Here is an 18,352-nt window from a genome sequence, read left to right on the forward strand (position 1 = left end):
AAGAAACAGAGAAGGGACACCAGTAAGGTCACTACATATCGAGAACCAAGATAAGGGTCTTTAGGATGGTGGCAGTTGGAACAACAAAAGGTCAATTCTAGAGACTCAGAGCTTAAGAAACTGGCCCCCATCTCCATCATCCACTCAGTGCTCCCAATAATACATTAATTAAACCCCTGTGAATAAAGCATCTTTAATTACCTGCTTTTGTATTAATCTGTAACATACAATACTGCTTTGAAAAAAATATATGAGCTATGCAAATTAAAGCTTTAAGGCAAATTCCCATCTTAGGACAAGATGGCTGTCTCCAAGCCCTCATACACTTAAAACCTCCCACTGCCAGGGCTTAAATTAGATGTTGGGGAGACCAAGCTAAGGTCAAAACCTAGATGCTGGCTGACTGAGAGAATGAAAGCCTCTGGTCAGTTTCAGCCTGAGGCAGTGTTATCCAGGTGAGAATCTCCAGCAGGCATTTAGAAATTCAGATCTCAAGCTCTTTTTACAGTTTAACAGTGTTTCACTGTAAAATAACAGTGTTTCACAGGTAAAAATAACTGTATATGTGAAGATGCTCTGTAATGTGATAAGTGCCATTTGAATCTTCATCTAATTTAAGATTTTATTCTTGGGTCACAGATGAATAATAGATTCGAATGCTCCTTGTTAAAACAAAAAACCAAAACCCCCCAAAACCTTGCACTACCGTATTGCAATTGAGTTAGCCTGTTTTCAGCATATCTGCTAAGGAAATAATTCACCTTGATCAGTAACAAAAAAGGTGGACAGATTGAAAGGAAGCAGATCCGGGGAACTGATCTCCAACAAGGGGAATCATTTCGGGAAATTCAGGGGAGGGTCAGGGTGCCAGCGATAAGGAGGGCAAGCCCGAGGGAGGTTTGAGGTCCAGGGTGGACGGACTGGAGGGCTGGCCATGTGGAAACCCGCTCAGAACCTTTCCCAGACAGGACATCACCCCAGGGGAAAAAATGGGGCAGCGGACCTGGGAGCGGAGCACCCAGCCTCTTCTCGACCCAGAGAGCACCCAAACCTCCCTCCCAAGGGAGGAGACCCCTCAGACAAGACAAAAGCTCCCCTAGCAGGAGGAGGGCCAGAATGCGCGTGCGCGTTGCGGTCAGCGCCGCGGCCCAAGTCGTGGGAGGGAGGCGAGACCCGGGAAGGAAGCCCAGAGAGGAGAGAGCCGAGAGGAGAGGATAGGCCGATCCTTGGAGCTCTCGCGCGCGCCTACTGGTGGCCGGAGGAGAACACGCTCGCGGAGGCCTCACGGCCCGCCCCTCCCCTCGGGAGGCTCGCGCTCCCGCTGCTCGCGCCTGCGCTGCCCGCCGGTCTCGGGAGCGCGCCCTCTTCGCTCGTGCGCGCGCTCGCAGTCTCCACCACCCACCAGCTCAGACACCAGCAGCAGCGCCGCCGCCGCCGCCGCCCACCTTCTGCCACCGACACCACAGCCACTCTCTCCTCTGCTTCCCTCTACTGTCCTCGCCCTCTGTCGACTAACAGGTAAGTGCGAGGCTCCGAAATCTGCCTCACCGTCCTCCCTCCTGCAACCCCATGCCGCCTCCCCTCGCCTCAGAGATGGGTTTCATGAGGTGAGCATTCGTCGGGGGCAAAGGCGGCGGCCCCTCCTTGCTCCCTCAGCGCTCCGGCGCCTGGACTGGGGCGATTTGGAAAGGGACCCATGCAAGGGATGTACGCGCGCGCGCGCGTGCTCGTGTGTGTGTGTGTGTCCTGAGGGGGGGGTTGTCTACACGACCCGCTTCTCGCGGACCCGTCAGATGTTGTGCCCACAGGGTGGGGCGCGGATGGCGGTGATCTGGGGGAGGGGGCTGCTATGCACTCTCGAACACCGCCTTTTGCCGCAATGGGCGTATGACTGTGTGTGGGGGGCGGGGGTGGAGGGGAGTCCGGTGACGACCCCCGAAACCGAACCTGTAATCCATTTTCTCTGCCTCGGTTTGCCATCAGCTCTAAGGAAGGTATTGATCGGGTTCTAGAAAAGATGACTCCCTGCCTGCCCCTCCCCGGCAGCGATTCCAGTGAGGCTTTCGCTGCCCTTGGTTTAAGGCGGTGGCCCACCCTCTCCTCGGTTTCCTCCTTCAGAAACCCGCAGGGGACATTTGAGGGCTGGGAGTGGAATCGGAGAAATGGGGAGGGGTCCCGGCGCTGTCACTTTAGTCGCCCTTCCCCCTGCGCGCTCCTGGCACCGAGACGCAAGCAGCGCCGTGCCCGAGAGAAGACAGCGCGCGGATCCCAAGGTGGAGGCTCGAAAAGGCAGGGGTCACCTGGCCTTGCGATGTGGAAGGATTCGGCCGCTGCCGATCCCGGCTCGAGGGCGCGCACAGCCGCAGCCCGGCACCGACCCGCTCAAGGGCTGCAGGTGCATTTCGGGGCGGGCCCCATTCTCTGCGCTCCGCGCCGGGCGTCCGGCTTGTGCGCTCCCTGCCGGAGGCGAGGGGCTGGCGCGCAGGGCTCGCCCCTCACTGCGGCAGTGGGTGTGGACCCGGGTGGGCGAGGAGGGGGAGGGAAGGCTTTGCCTCCTCCCACTTCCACCCCTGCTTTTCTCCCCTCCGAACGCGAGGTGCCATCTTTTTGCGGTGTGTCACGTCTTCACAGTACCATGCCAAGCCGGGTGGCTGGGCTTAGAGGACAGGGCGGGGACTGTCATTAAAGGGGGGAGCGCAATTAGCGCTCAAATCTTGGCATTTTGCTGCTGCGGTCTTGAGCACCGGGGGCGTTAACCCGGAATCTTCCTCGGGGGCCCGATGCTTTGTTTGTAGGGCTTACGTGATCTGCGTTGCCAGCACTGGTTTTTGGCTTTTATTCTACGAAGGTGGTTAACCAAGGTTCCCACACCTCCTCCCGCTTTTTGCCCCTCATTTCCGAGCCCTTTGTTCGCTCTCAGAGCTCGCCGGGGTCGAGGAACTCGAGTTAGCCTCAGGGCACGCATGGAAAGGGCGTCACCCCGCGCAGCCCCCTCCCAGAGCCGGGCCACGCGCCAGAAAGCATCCGCGGGGCTGAAGGGGTGGGGTTCCAGGGCTCCGAGCGCCTTGCGGGTCGCCGCGAAGGGACGATGCCCCTCCCCACACCCGGAACGTCCCGGGGGCCGTGCCCCACCAGGCTGCCCACCAAGGAGCACCAGTGACTCCCGGTGGGAGCTCGCAGGCAGGGCCCCGCTTCGCTTCAAGCCCTGTTGCTTCGCCAGGCAGGAGATTGTGAGGAGGGGCCGTGAGGTTTCCTCGGGTGCTGCGGGCCACACCCATTTTTATCGGGAGGACTCGGATGGGGGGCGCCGAGGGGAGGTTGGCATGGAGACCACACGCTCCCCGGGCCCTTGGGGCGTGCCCCGCCCCTTCCCAGCAGAGATGGAGAACCCTGGGACAAGCAGGGCCGCCCCTTCTGGCTCCTGGAGGACGCTGGAGGGAGAGCCGCACCCCCAACCCTGAACCCGTGCCTGTTCCTAATTGGACTGCGGCGGCCGCAGCCACCCAGATAGGCATCTCTCGTGTGTTTTTATTATTATAGCCGAATATTATTTTAGAACTGTGCGGGATTTTCACTTAAGATCCCGAGTTCGCCGCCGCCTTGAAACCGGGAGGCGGGGGTGGGGAGGGAGGGATAGAGAGGCGGGTACGGACCCCGGCGAACAAATCCGAGCCTCGCCCTCCTTCCATTAGCCGGAGCCTGGCCGGCTTTCTGGTTAATTCTATCGCTGGAGACTGGTGCGGGGGCGCAGTTCTGAGAGGGATGAGCATTTTAGGGGCCCAATCGTCCTCTCGAGCCGCGCAGATTGATCTGAATATTCGGGAATGACTCGGCGGGGGGTCGAGAGGCTGCCCGGGGCCAAGCCGAACCTTCTCGTGGCTTCAGGATCAGAGCCTCCCTGCAGAGCTGGGCTCGGCACGGGTGGGCTGGAGAGGTTCAAGCATCAATTCGAGCATCGTCCCCGCCCCTCCCCCCAATAGAGTTGGACAGGAGATTCTGGTACCAGAAAGAGCGAGGGTCTCAGAGCGGCGCTGGGGACGGGGAGCCCGCGGCCACCTATGCTCGGGATGGACCGGGGGCAGAAAGGTCATCTCCTGTCGGTTGGGGGAAAAGGAGCGCGGCAGAGGCGTTTAGCTCAGTGCCGGGAACAAAGCGCAGTACGGGCACCCGCGACTTTACTCTTTGGAAATGTGTTGGCGGTTTGGTAGGGCTCTCTGGTCGGCAAGGCCGGGGTTGGGGGGCTGTTAACGGAGGAATCTCGGGGGCCGGGGACGGTCCTTCGTACGCGTATCGGGAAATTCCATCCCTGGCTCTGGGCGCGCTTTAACTAAACGGCTTCCTACCCGGGAACGCGAGAGATGCCCCGTTTGCGCCCACGCTCCGACGCTGAAGCTGGGGCCAGCCGCCGCGCCTGGGTTTCCCGGGCACCAATTCGAGGGCCATAGACTCCTGTCCCCGAATCTCCAGCAGGTGGGGGCTATTTTAAGTCCCGGGAGACCCCGCTTGGCGTCAGGCGGTCCGGACCCGTAACTCCATGCGCGAGTCTCCGGCTGGTCCGGGTTGGGATGGATGGTGGGGCCTGGGACAGCGAATGCCAGCCTGCTCCTCTGGGCCACCGCGCGCTCAGGCTCAACAGGACAGCTTTGAGTTTTGTCTGATCCCCGTCCCTCCAACTGACCGATCCTACGACAGAAAGAGAATTGAATGCCTTTCCTACCATAATTAATTAAGGTATTTTTTTGTGTTTTATGATGTTGCTTATGTTTACCACATAAGAATTGCTTATCCATTCCTCCATCTCCAAACCTTCCCCTAAACAAATTAATAACACGCTTCTCCCAGAGCCCGCTTCAGAGTGGCTCTTGAAGCTAATCAATTTCTTGACCAACATTTGCTTCTGTAGCAGGTTGTGTTTACTGCAGTAACCTAGCTTGACTCTTGGCGTACAACGTTGGACAATTTGGGGAAGGTGTTTGTTGGTTATACTGGTTTTGGATGAATGACAGTCTGTGTCTGTCCGACCTCCTCTGCACATGCCCATCTTTGAGTGGTTTCTAATATCAGGCACAGATCCCCCAACAGGAACAAAAGAAAAGGATTATTCCCACAAATTACAAGAAGAAAACTTACAATCAGTTTGATTTAAGAAGGGTCAGATTTATTCCAGTTGGGGAAAGAGTCCCTGCTATTGCACATGCCCTTTGACCCACATGCCCTTTGAGAGCTGTGGCAGCCTGGAGATGTGGTAGGATTGGGGTGCCCTTTGTTTAGGCTGAGTTTTTCTTCTGCCCTTTTAACATCAATTCATGAAGCCCATTGGTTGAAAATTTTAAGAAATTGTTTTATTCTACCTTCCCCCGAGATTTATGTATATAAATGTATGTATATGATTTGGGTGGCTCCACAGCTGTGTACATGAACATATGTTAGTTTTCAATTAGATTGTGCCTTCTATTTAGTTAATTAGTACCTTCCTTCCTCTCACCTTGAAATCAAGAATCACTCAAAAACAAATAGGGCTTCCCTGGTGGCGCAGTGGTTGAGAGTCTGCCTGCCGATGCAGGGGACACGGGTTCGTGCCCCGGTCCGGGAAGATCCCACGTGCCGCGGAGCGGCTGGGCCCATGAGTCATGGCCGCTGAGCCTGCGCGAACGGAGCCTGTGCTCCGCAACGGGAGAGGCCACAACAGTGAGAGGCCCGCGTACCGCAAAAAGAATAAATAAATAAATAAATAAATAAAAAGATAAAAAATAAATAAAAGCACCCTGAGGGGCTTAGTACAGTGCTAGACATACAATAGGTCTTTGGGCCCTGCTCATTTAACAAATAAATGGATAAAATGGGAAAATGCAGGTTAAAAAATGTGGTGAAAAGAGAGCAGAATTGGAGGAGGGCTTTATTCGAGGTCATGGCATCAAGAAGTTTGGGGAACAAAGCCAGTCCAGTTTGTCCCCTGCTCTGTGTCAAAATGACACCCAAAAGCTGCCTGCGCCCCTTGGTGCACCTCCATGCCCTCCCCTCCCCCACTGCTTCCCTGCCTTCTCCCTTCCTGCTGCATATGGTCCCACAGCCTGGTCCCCACTGCTCACCTCACCCTCATTGGCCAGCAGGGTGGAAAGGGGAGAGACCACATGCCACCCCCAGGGGGAGGAGGACCCTGCCCTGCGACCTTTAGCACTGCAGATACTCCTGCAGGAGTCAGAGGGACGGCGGTGGGAAACCCCCTTTGCCTCTGCTCTTTCTTCTTCCTCCCACTTTTCATCATCCCACTTAGAGGACCCCCCAACCCCTCCACATCCCCAGAAACACCCACCTGCCCGACCATTCCTAACTTGCCAGCCTAGATGCTTCCACTAGTGACTTGGAGCTGGCATGGGAGGGCCACCTCAGCAGGTGAGGGGAAGAGAAAACCCCAGCCTCACCAACTGGGCTACAGCAGGGAGAGGAATCCAATGTTCCAGCTGGGACTCTCAGCTGTTCTCCTGTAAAACAGTGGTTCTCAAGCCTTGGGGCCACTTTAATGTCTAGAGACATTTTTTGGTTTTGTTTTCACAACTGGGCAGGGGTGCAACTGGCATCTAGTGGAGAGAGGCTAGGGATGCTGCTAAACATCCTACAAGGCCCAGGGTGCCTAAATGATCTGGCCCCAAATGTCACTAGTGCCAGGGTTGAGAAGCCCTGCTATAGAAACATTGTTACCCTGGCACCATCATCTTAGTGGCATCTTATGTTCATTGAGTAGCTTCTTGGAGGCACTGTTCTAAGTGTTCCTCAGAGATTATCTCATTCAATCCTCACAACAACCCCTTTAAGTAGCAGTTTGTATTATCTCCGTATTACATATGGGGAAACTGAAGTGCAGAGAGGTTTAGTAACTCACTAAAGGTCACACAGTCAGTGAGTGGTGGAGCTGGGTGTCTGACAGGAGCCCCTGCCCCTTCTCAGCTACATGTGGGCTTAATAGGCCTTTGTGGGCTAGCGGGAACCAAAGCGCGATCTATAACATTGACCCAGTGGAATATACTAATTCCAAAACCACTGACGCGCATAAATATACTAATTCCAAAACCACTGACACGCATGTGAACTTTTCTAAGAGTCTGTAATTGGAGCACAGCCTAAAGCTCGGAATTTCGGCCTTGACACATGGAACAAGAGATTTTACTCAACCTCTGTGCCTCTGTTTATAAAACAGGGAAGATATCCTGGGGACCTTAAACCTCTTCCCCCAAATCCAGGATTTCAGGACTGCTCTGTCATACAAAGGAGCAGCCAGGTCTGACTGGCTTAAGGCTGGAAATCAAGATCGGGGAATCATGACATAGACTCAAAACCAAATCACTGAAGTTTTAGAGACATTAGATCTCCATCTTAGGTTCTGCACCTCAGAGGCTGAAGCTTTGGCAACAGCCACTGGGACCCAGCTCGGAGCCTGTGGGTGTGAGAGGATTTGGGCAGGCATAGGAAGGACCTCAAGCGAGAATCTCAGTCTCCCTTGGCAAAGGTGGGCCTGGGAGCTTTTCTCACTTCCTGGGGCCTGGGCTCTGCAGTAAATATTCCGTTATACTGTGGTGTAGAGGGACAGCCTGGAATCCTCCATCCACAGGACTCACTGCCACTCCACCCAGCTACGATTCTGCTGCTTTCCACAAGCGCCTGTGTGGGCGATCGGACACACACCACACACACCGGACTCACTTCTGTTCCCTTGCCAAAGGGGTTGCTGTCCAAGACCTCTTTCCCTGCCTCAGGTGCCATGCTCCTGCCATCTCTGCCAGGTTCCTTTCTTGCACAGATGGCCCCCACCTGAGTGTGGGGAGGGAGCTTGAGGCCAGCTCGGGGTGGTTTTTGAGCTTTGGGGGTTCTTTGATTAGGAAACATTCTGTAGGTGTAGGAATCGGCTTCCACAAAATGCCAGCTTGAATGACCTCCAGGTGGATTATCTGAAATTGTGTTTTCTTTGTAATATTTCTGTGCTTGCCCCGATCAGGAAGACTAAGAATTCACCCCCAAAAAATGCATTTTGTGCCTCAGCTATTCAAGGAAAGTTTGTGAATGCCTGGAGGGCAGATGCTGGTTTTCCCTGGATGGGTTCCCCAGTGCAGGGCAGTGTCCTGCATGTAGACACAGTAGGTTTGGCCTAATGGTTAAGGGTGGGGCCCGGGATCAGAACTCCTGGGTGCAAATCCCAGCTCCCCTACTCACTGCGGGGCCTAAGCTGTGTTGTTTAGCCTCTTGGAGAGTTGTTTTTGTTTGTTTGTTTGTTTGTTTTGCGTTACGCAGGCCTCTCACTGTTGTGGCCTCTCCCTTTGCGGAGCACAGGCTCCGGACACGCAGGCCCAGCGGCCATGGCCCACGGGCCCAGCCGCTCCGTGGCATGTGGGATCTTCCTGGACTGGGGCACGAACCCGTGTCCCCTGCATCGGCAGGTGGACTCTCAACCACTGCGCCACCAGGGAAGCCCTTGGAGAGTTTTTTTTTTTTTTTTTTTTGCGGTATGGGGGCCTCTCACTGCTGTGGCCTCTCCCACTGCGGAGCACAGGCTCCAGACGCGCAGGCTCAGCGGCCATGGCTCACGGGCCCAGCCGCTCCGCGGCTTGCGGGATCTTCCCAGACAGGGGCACGAACCCGTGTCCCCTGCATCGGCAGGCGGACTCTCAACCACTGCACCACCAGGGAAGCCCGAGAGTTTTTTTATTGTTTGTAACTTGGGGTACCTATCTCACAGTTGCTGTGGGGTTTAAATGGGGTAGTGCTTAGCCCAGGGCTCAGCACATAATAATTGCTCATTAAATGGCTTCGTGGGCAGCAGCCTGTGAGCAGCCCCTTGTGATTGGATGAATGTGCGAACTACTGACCTTGGTGATGGAGTTAGTTGGAACAGATACACTGTTACACTGAGCAGGGATCAAGATAGAAGTGGGCAGTTCTTCCTGGAAGCAGGCGCTGTTGTCTGGCTGGTAGTGGAGCCCCCGAAAATCACACACACCCAGGTTTAACTGCACACAACAGAACTCTTGCCACAGGCAAGCAGAGTGACTTGTCATTTGTTGTCCCTGCTTCTGCCCTCTTCCTTCCTGAAATCTCCTGCATGCCAGGAATAGCCTGTGTACTGTCCACGCCAGCCTGAGCTGAACCACCCTCCCTCCCACCAGCCTGGGACTGGTGACCTGGCTTAGCAGGTCGGTTCCAAGATCTTACTAGCTTACTGATTGAATAAAAAGTGAGCACTGATGAGATTGAGAAAGTAACAGAACTAATGGAAGACAATGGAGGAGAGATTCTACAAATGAAATAATGAAGCAGTGCTGAACTTGGTAAACTCAAAAGTAGGCTTCAGGGCTTCCCTGGTGGCGCAGTGGTTGAGAGTCCGCCTGCCGATACAGGGGACACGGGCTCGTGCCCCGGTCCGGGAGGGTCCCACATGCCGTGGAGCGGCTGGACCTTTGAGCCGTGGCTGCTGGGCCTGCGCGTCCGGAGGCTGTGCTCCGCAACAGGAGAGGCCACAACAGTGAGAGGCCCACGTACCACAGAAAAAAAAAAAAAAAAAAAAAAAGAAGAAGTAGGCTTCATGGTGGCAGCTGAGAGTCAAGACGAAAAATGTTAAATAAAGCAAACTCAACATGCTCTGAATCCAGGGAGCGCCAAGCATTCGATAACCATAGTTATATCTGAATTAATAAATCCGGTTTAAGAAGCTTTCTTATCCATGGAGTGAATACTGAGAGTGATAATACATGTTTCTTTAAAAAAGTCATTAAATCAGAAAATCAAAGGGACTTCCCTGGTGGTCCACCAGTTAAGAATCCACCTTCCCATGCAGGGGACACAGGTTCGAACCCTGGCTGGGGAACTAAGATCCCGCATGCTGCAGGGCAACTGAGCCCATGTGCCACAACTACAGAGCCCACATGCTGGAGCCCGTGCTCCACAACTGGAGAGAAGCCCGCCTGCTGCAACTAAGACCCAATGGAGCAAAAAATAAATAAATAAATAAAAAATTTTTAAAGAAAATCATAAAAAATGATACATATATATTTTAAACATTTAAATTAACCAGGTAGTTGTGCATTTATTCCTCCATCTTTTGCTGTAGGGCCCAGGCCTCCTTTTGGTGTTTGGGTCAGCTGGTTGGAATTCCTTGTCTTTTTGGCCTAAGCAACACCCATAATGCATTGTCTAGGACTTCCAGCTGGTTGGAACAAGGGCTTACACTGTGTATAATCTGAATGCAGAGTCTCTCTAGAGTTTTACTACTTTTTTCACAGTCTTTAACATCCTATTTGATGGTTAAAAATTTACTCACCTTTATGAAGTCTCTCCAAGTATTCAACTTGATTTTCTTAGAGTCAGTGAATGATTTTCAGAATTCATCTTACATTTAACACTTGAATGTCATCAGCTTGCACTGTATTTAATTTGTGTGACTATTGTAACAAATATGATGGACCTAGAAGGCTGGTGGTGGTAGGAGGAGGCCCTGGCTGTGGACATCAGGCCTTGTGGACCCAGCCTTGAATATTTACACTCCTTCATTTCTGCTTCTTACTTGGTGTCAGGCAGGAGAGGGCCTGCTGTGGAGACTTTTGTGTTAAGTAAATGGTGGGCGTCATCTTCCCCACATCTCTTGCCTGTCTTCCAGGACTAGCATGTCACTTGGAATTCATTCACATAGAATCCCAACTAAAGGGGGCATTGCAAAATTCTCCCCATAAAACTCAACATAAATTTAAATTCTCTTTACCATGTTAACTCCCCTTAGTGAAGGAGTTTTAGATCAAGATCCAACAATTAAAAAGCCATTTTTAAATCAGCAAGTTAGAATTAAATCTGAAGCCATTGATAATGATGTTTCATTCATGGGCCTCCCTTTGGTCCTGTCTGCTTCACTGCTAAATCAGGAATCAAAGAGAAGAGGGACATCAATTATCTCTGGTCCCAACTGCTGGTTTTCCTTCCAGCCTATCGCCCAGTTTTCTGGTTTTCCGGGAAGGCTGGGTGATGTTGTCTTGGGACCTAAGCTTGTAGTTCTACAAAAAACCTCAGGAGGCACTTTCATCCTTGTGTCCTCCTCTTCAGGACATTAAGGATATTAGAAGACCCCTGGGTCCATAATCGCCTGTGATGTGATCCACAGCCTAATGCCAAGAAGGAAGTGGCAGAAAGGACCAATTCATGGAATCCTAGAACTGTGCCCCTCACCCAGGATAAAGGACAGCCCTTCCTCCAGAAGTAGAACCAGAATTCTAAATTATGTGTCAACAGAATTGTCCTGGATCAAATCCAGTTCTGCCATTGATTTACAGATCATTTCAGAGGTGCTTATTTTCAGTTGTTCTTGATTGGACAGTGATACCAAACCACTGTCTTACCTCACTCCCTCTCCCATGATCTCAAAAAGAGGCTTATTGGATAATTAATAATCTAAAGGCTTAAGGACTCCCCTAGGGGTCCAGTGGTTGAGACTCCACACTTCCAGTGTAGGGGGCACGCGTTTGATCCCTGTTCAGGGAAGTTCTGCATGCCATGTGGCACAACCAAAAACAAAAAAAAACAAAAAACAAAACTATAAAACTCTTAGAAGAAAATACAGGATAAAAGCTTCAAATCATTACATTTGGCAGTGATTTCTTAAATATGATACCAAAGGCACAGGCAACAAAAGAAAACATAGACAAATTGGAGCTCATGAAAATTTTTAAAATTAAAAAGTAAATAAAAAATAAAGGCTTAAGTGCCCAAAAGAAGGTTACAATTGACAGAGTCTCTTTGGTTTAATATTTAAATATGAATTTTCACTACCTTATTTATTTTATGTCTGGGCTTTTAATATTGGGTTTGCTGAAAACTGGAACAGCTTTCAACTTTGGTACTGGTAAGGCATCAGAATTTAAATCAACGTATGTTGGTAAGCCAAGCAAAAGTTCTACATACAAATAAAATAGTTGTATGTAACCTGCTACTTTGGGGCAAGGTAATAATCGTTTGGTTATTGGCATTACTTGGTAATAATGGTTTGATTCACATGAAACTTGTCCCTTCCGAAGTTGCCACTTGCCAAGAATCACCGGGAATAGCTGTTTGGAAGAGTCGCTAACTCTTCTGCCGTCCATTTTCTGCCTTATCTTTTTCCTAAGAACAGGGAAATTCTACACTGTCCCCACTCCATGGCACAGCAGTTCAGCTTCTGCCTCTGCTGTCGCCATGAGGTTGGCTTAGAAACGAAGGATTTTGCAGAACATCCCTAAACCCGCTTGAATAAAGGACTGATCATTCAGAGACTCACCTGAACCTTTTTTAAACCTGTTTAATCTTTTCCCCGGGGTTAATCTTGTGGGGATAACATGCCTCCTGGGTGTCTCTCCACTGGGTGCATTTCTTCCCCCTTTAGTTCTGAAGTCCCTCCTTTCTTAGCAGCACAGTGAGAGATGGCTGCACTCTGTTCCCTGCAGAGTATTAATACAGACTGAATAGATTGAAATAAATCCCTTTCAGTGTCACTAACGTGCTATGAATAATTATGAACCAATGTTTGATGTCTCATGGGAAATGCAGGAAAAAAAAATTTTTAACCGACAGGATTCATGTTATAAGTTGACAATCTGGGCCAAGTGAAAATCTTTTTAAAACATCTCCTGATCTGAACAATAAATCTTGCCAGCAAGACTGAATTCCAGAAGTTAGCCATCCTCTTATTTTGTGGGGCCTCTGTTATCACTCACAGCTTGGGCTTACCCAGCCCTGAATTTTTTTTTTTTTTTTTTTTGCAGTACACGGGCCTCTCGCCGTTGTGGCCTCTCCACTGCGGAGCACAGGCTCCGGACACGCAGGCCCAGCGGCCATGGCTCACGGGCCCAGCCGCTCCGCGGCACGCGGGATCCTCCTGGACTGGGGCACGAACCCGCATCCCCTGCATCGGCAGGCAGACTCCCAACCACTGCGCCACCAGGGAAGCCCCCCAGCCCTGAATTTAATTGCAATCTTCCTGTTTACCTACCAGTTGGGGCAATAATTAAGATTTCCTGGAATTCCCTTGCGGACCAGTGGTTAGGACTCCGAGCTTTCACTGCCAAGGGCCCAGGTTCAATCCCTGGTTGGAGAACTAAGATCCCACAAGCCGTGAGGTTCGGCCAAAAAAAAAAAAGATTTCCTGAACCTTCATTTTCCCATCTGTAAAATGGGGATTATTCAATCTTCCTTCTCAAAATGGACAATAATGTAGTCTTTCTTCTCACTGGGTAATCACAGAACTGAAATGAAACAATCTAGGAGAATTCCTTTGGGCTTTTCAGAAAACAAGTGCCACAGGGGTGGGGGATGCCTCCTGGGAGCCACAGTCATGCACCTGATCTGAAGTCTCTCTTGGGCTGAGCCTGGAATAGTATAGCCGCTGCCGCTACCTCTCTCCTTTAGCGCCAGCCAGACGGTGCACACTGCTTCCCAGGAGTGCGCACCCAGTCAGCTGGGCCTGAGCCCTGGATGGATAGACAGATGGCCGCAGTCCAGCCTGTACTGGTCTTATCTGCCCCTTCTTTGGAGGGGAAGCCGCTAGCCAGGTGCAGGACAGTGGGTGGGGTGCCTTTAATATGACCTCAGATGATACCCCATCCTGCCAGTGGGACTTCCTTGGCTCATGCTGTGACCCTCAGAGGGAATTAATTTCCTGGGAGCCTTTCTGGTTTCTCAGGGGGGTTCAGTTTCCTCCTAATCGAACAGGGACTTGGTGCAGAATCTCATATTCTAATTATGCCCAGGGGCAGCCTCTTCCCACCACTGTGTTTAGCACGTGCCGGAATCGATCAGGTCAAGAGCGATTAAAGTCTGGAGTTGACTTTGATGGTATAATATTCTGATGGCTGTTTGGCCGCAAGAGGCATAGTGAAGGCTCACTAATTGAACACTTGCACTTGGAATTTGAATTGAGCTGGGGCTGGGCTGCAGTCTATTTGCCTTTGCCCTGGGAATGGAGGGTTTCTCATGCAAGTGGACAGTGGGAAGTATTTCAGGGGCTGTGTCACCCCGCCCTGACAACAGCCCGGCTGTTCTACTGAGTGGCTGGCCTTGAGCATCAGTCCTGGGTACCTGGTGTCCCCACATCATCAACCTTTGTTTACCCTGCTCTCCCCAAAGCTGTCCTTGTTACGCCATGGTCCTGTCTGCTTTGGTCATTGGAACCTGCCATCCTCAAGTCCCCATGTAGCAAACCTTGGAGTCTTACACTCTTCTCCCCGCCCCCCCCCCCTTTTCCTGGAACAGACTTAACCATCATTTGCTTCCTCCCAGATGTCACCTGGACCTGCCCCTCCCTTTCCAGTGCTTCCTCACCAGCACTAAAAGGGATGTAGGTCTTATCACTTCACCCTCGGATCACTGTGGAAACAATAATGGATTGTTCCCAAGTTCGGTTCCGAAATTGACATCCAGTCCATTTTGCAGACCATTGCCAAACTCTTCTTCCCAGAGTAGCCCTGTCCTCTGCCCTGCCCCATTCAAGCATGAGTCCAAGATTGCCTTTTCTGTCCCTTGCTAAGTCATGTCCCACCTCTCGCTGCCTGCCCAAGTCCGCATGCCTCGGCCTGGCCTCCCTGTCTAGTCCTACAGGTCCGGTCCCACCGCTGGCCAGCCTGCCTCTTGGCTCCTTCATAAACATCGTGCTCTTTCTGCCCCAGCTCATCCATGGTACCTTTGCTGAGAATGTCCCCTCCTCCTTCCCCTCTCCCGACCTTCCCTAACCTCTATCTCCTCTGAAAGCCTTCGCCGGCTACTGCACTCAACAAGATCCATAGATCTACACGTTTCATCTCTCAGCAGTCATCAGCACTGCAGTGGTTAACGCTTAATTGTTTGACCTCTTGTCTTTCTGTGTGTGCCCGTCTCGTCTTCCCACAGGTTGTATGTTCTCTGAGGGCAAGGCTTGTGTCTTGTGTGGCTTTCCTGCTCCCCTGGGTCACAGAGCTTGCCCAGTCACAGAGCTGAGCACATACATAGCTCAAAATAATTACTCTTGAATCACGAAGCTGGATACTAATAAATCAAACAGGCTGATGTCAAATGAGTTTTACCCTTTTAAATAAAGTACATTCTCCACCTCTTAGTACATGGTTCTATTGTTCTATATACTTAAAATAACAAAAGTCACATTTCCTTTAATATATTCTATAATTGTTGCTTTGTCTTACTTCAGACCAACTTAACTGTTAGTCCGTATTCGTTTTGCTCTATGAAGATGCTGATAATAATGGTAGTAACAGGTTGCTTTTATTTTCCTAAAAACGTTGCTGCATTGAACCCTCACTCCCCTACGAGGCAGGGATTATCATCCTTTTATTTTATTATTATTATTATTTTATTATCATCCATTTGCAGAGGAGCAAACTGAGGTTCAGGGATTTCACAGCTGGGGAGGGAGCCAGATGGTGCCTCAGTCCAGGACCTTGTCTTGCTGCCTCCCTGCCCTCAGAGCGCCCCCATGGTTCCACCCTCCATGCCAGCGGGCATGTCTTTCGTGCTAATGACCGGAGAAGCCGTGCCCTCCAGCCTCGGTGGTCGGGTCATATGTAATATGAGCCCGGAGAAAATATTTTAAACTGAAAGCTAGTCTCTAAACTGGGCTGCTGCTTCATGTCACCGGTGACGGCAGAACCAAATTTAGTGTCGTGGGCAGGTCTACACTTACCAAATAGTGAAGGTCATTTTTCTGCCAGCCTGAAAAATGTTCACACCTGCCACACTTCCATGGAGGGGTACATGGGACCAAAAGCCTGGAAAATGTGGCCCCAGAGGAGCCCTGGGGTGTAGACTCAGGGAAGATGACGTTCAGGTTCCCAGGCAGTGTCTGCAGGGAGAAATTTAATTCACCGTGAGTGGTTTCCCTGGGCGGCCGTAGCAAGTCAGGCAAGTCCCCTGCCGGCGTTAGGGAAAACGGGTTACAGTGAGAGAAGAGGGAGGGAGGGAGGGGTTGGGGCCAAACCTGCAGCACCAAGTCCCCTGGGTACTGCCTCATCCTCCTTACTCAGCAGTCCACTTTATATCCCGCAGGTCTACACCACTGCCGTCCACGCTCTAGGACCAGGAAAAGTGACGGGGGTCAGGGAAGAGAGGGACAGACAGCCATGAGGTTGAGGTTGCACATACTACATTACTTAAAGCCGCAACCTCACCAGGCACTTTGGTGGTGTTGAAATACACTTCCCACAGCCACCCTTCCATCTATAACTAAAACAAGAGTCTGGTCTCAGTTCTGTTCTTGCCTCCTACTTTCTCCCCCAAATTACAAAAAACAAAAAAGCACCGGCTATAAAACCAAGATACCACCTGTGAGATCCTGCCCTGGTTTCTGATCTGTTGGGGTTTTTTGTTTTTTGTGTTTTTTGGCGGGGGCGGGCACAGGGATCATTTCAGTCTATACATTGCCTTCAGGGTGAGTAGTAAGTGTTTCTTCAAGAAAATTCTTTAAAACACCGCAAACAGAAAGTTGGAGTGCCTGGTGGTCCTTGGCGCTGGGCACAGACCTGGTTAGCTACGTGGTTCCAGGCAGGAGCTGAGGGGTGTGGGACCCTTTGCACACAGACCTGGATGCAAAGTTAAGAGGGGGAGGGATAAATTGGGAGATTGGGATTCACATATACGCACTGCTATGTATAAAATAGGTAACGAACAAGGACCTACTGTACAGCACAGGTAAGTCTACTCAATACCTTATAATAACCTATAATGGAAAAGAATCTGAAAAAGAATAGATATATATGTGTATGCATAACTGAATCACTTTGCTGTACACTGCTTCCCTCCCCCACCACAGGGACAAAGAAAATGTTTTTTTTAAATTTATTTTATTGAAGTATAGTTGATTTACAATGTTGTGTTAGTTGCAGGTGTTCAGCAAAGTGAATCAGTTACACATATGCATATATCCACTCTTTTTTTAGATTCTTTTCAGGCAAACCATTTAAATCCCAGCCATTTCAGGAGTGGCTCAGGCCCAGGTAGGGCTGTCAGAATTAGCAAGTTAAGACACAGGATGCCTAGTTACATTTGGATTTCAGATAAATAATATTTTTTTTTTAAGTGTAGTAGGCTACATAATGCCCCCCCACCCACCCTGAGATATCAGATCGTAGTCTCCAGAACCTGTGAATATGACCTTATTTGGGAAAAGGATCTTTGCAGATATGATTAAATTAAGGATCTTGAAATGAGATTCCTGTATTATCTGGCTCCTAAATGCAATCACATGTGTCTTATACGAGCCAGACAGAGAGAGATGAAAAACGTGGGAGGGAAGATGATGTAATGACGGAGGCGGAGATGAGAGTGATATGTATGCCTGCAGCCGCCAGAAGCTACAAGAAGCAAGCAAAGGATTTCCTCCTAGAGCTTCTGGAGGGAGCATGGCCCTGCCAACACCTTGCTTTCAGCCCAGTGACACTGAGTTTGGACTTCTGGCCTCCAGACCTAAGAGTGAATAAATATCTGTTATTTTAAGCCACTCAGTTTGTGATAATTTTTAACAGTAGCCACGGGAAACCAATACAATTAAATACGTCTCATGCAATATTTGGGACACACACTCAAAAAATTATTTGTTGTTTATCTGAAATTAAAATTGAACTAGGCATCCTGTATTTGATGTGGCAATCCTAATTCCCAGGACCAAAGAAAGGGGCTTTTGAATTTGCAAGAAAGCTGGTTGAGCCTGTCAGGAAGTGTACCTCCTTATGTTAGGAGTCTTTGTAAACACAGTCCAACTGAACCAATTTGAACTTTACTAACTACCCTCTGGACAAAAGAGGGGGGCAATTAGACAGGTGTTAATGATTTATTTTTGAGCACTTCCCATAAAACAGAAGCTCTGTGTAAGGGTGGAGGAGATAGCCGTTAATCCGGTACATCTAGGCTAAATTACAAACCATTCCAGCTACATCACATGAAAAATGGCCATTAGCAGAGCCTAAGTGATGCCGCAGTGCATTGCTGATACTTGAGCTGCCCCTGGGAATCTTGTACACTTTCACTGTTGGATGGTGGGGCCCGAGCAGAACAGCTGGGTAAATCCCAGTTGCTGAAGGAGAGGACTTCATGGCAGACCTGAAATGGAGGGAGGGAGCGGATGTTGCGGGAATGAGCTAGCTCTGGATTCCCAGGAGGAGCTCTCAATGGAAGTAGACGCAAAATGTCTCCATTGTGTCTCGTGGCATCACACCCTAACATGAGTTAAAGACAAACTGGCCCATTCTCCCATGCAGAGAGGGCTGCCACGCCCAGGCCGGGACATCTATCGTCAGAGGCTCAGACTCAGGCTCAAGGCAGGGCTGAAAGTCGCAGCTTTCCCTGCTGGGCTACTGAGGGCTTC

At 50.6% G+C, this 18,352-nt stretch overlaps 1 protein-coding gene across 8 annotated transcripts in view; it reads left to right on the top strand.

The window, feature by feature from the left end:
• The first annotated feature begins 1,395 nt into the window (after positions 1 to 1,395).
• The window catches only part of MAPT (microtubule associated protein tau), a 101,534-nt gene continuing 84,577 nt past the window's right edge, over positions 1,396 to 18,352 (top strand). For all 8 annotated transcript variants that reach the window (XM_060080738.1, XM_060080732.1, XM_060080733.1 and 5 more), the window contains exon 1: positions 1,396 to 1,518. The gene's annotated coding sequence lies outside the window, so the exon portion shown is untranslated. The remainder of the gene's footprint in view (positions 1,519 to 18,352) is intronic.

Source organism: Mesoplodon densirostris, chromosome 18 (assembly GCF_025265405.1).
Source record: "Mesoplodon densirostris isolate mMesDen1 chromosome 18, mMesDen1 primary haplotype, whole genome shotgun sequence".
NCBI lineage: Eukaryota > Metazoa > Chordata > Mammalia > Artiodactyla > Ziphiidae > Mesoplodon > Mesoplodon densirostris.